The 303-nt window shown below is 62.4% G+C and overlaps 1 long non-coding RNA gene across 1 annotated transcript in view; it reads right to left on the bottom strand.

Annotated features, from left to right (window-relative positions):
• Positions 1 to 303, bottom strand: part of LOC108449798 — a 1,936-nt gene extending 1,633 nt beyond the window's left edge. The window contains exon 1 of the long non-coding RNA XR_001866098.1: positions 202 to 303. This is a non-coding gene — a long non-coding RNA (uncharacterized LOC108449798). The remainder of the gene's footprint in view (positions 1 to 201) is intronic.

Here is a 303-nt window from a genome sequence, read left to right as displayed (position 1 = left end):
GCAGCCCTGCCAGCAGGCAGTAGGGTTAGGGAATGAAAGGGCCAGTGCCGCTGGACAACCGGTGCCGGTGTTTTGGGGTTCAGACCATCACCACGTGCCTGAACCCAGCTCCACGGGGCATCCTGGGTTCCCGTGATGGCTCTGATGGCCATCGGGGCTGGTGGCCCTCTGAGCGGCTGAAGTTGCCGGCGCAGTTCCTACCTGCCCCCACCGACCATCAGCAGATTCACATCTCCATTCACGAAGAGGTCGTTCTTGCCCGTCCACCTGAACACCTGCGTGGGGACAGCACTCAGTCGAGAC

Source organism: Corvus brachyrhynchos, unplaced genomic scaffold (assembly GCF_000691975.1).
Source record: "Corvus brachyrhynchos isolate BGI_N302 unplaced genomic scaffold, ASM69197v1 scaffold661, whole genome shotgun sequence".
Classification (NCBI taxonomy): Eukaryota; Metazoa; Chordata; class Aves; order Passeriformes; family Corvidae; genus Corvus; species Corvus brachyrhynchos.
This window is presented reverse-complemented; position numbering and strand designations above follow the sequence as displayed.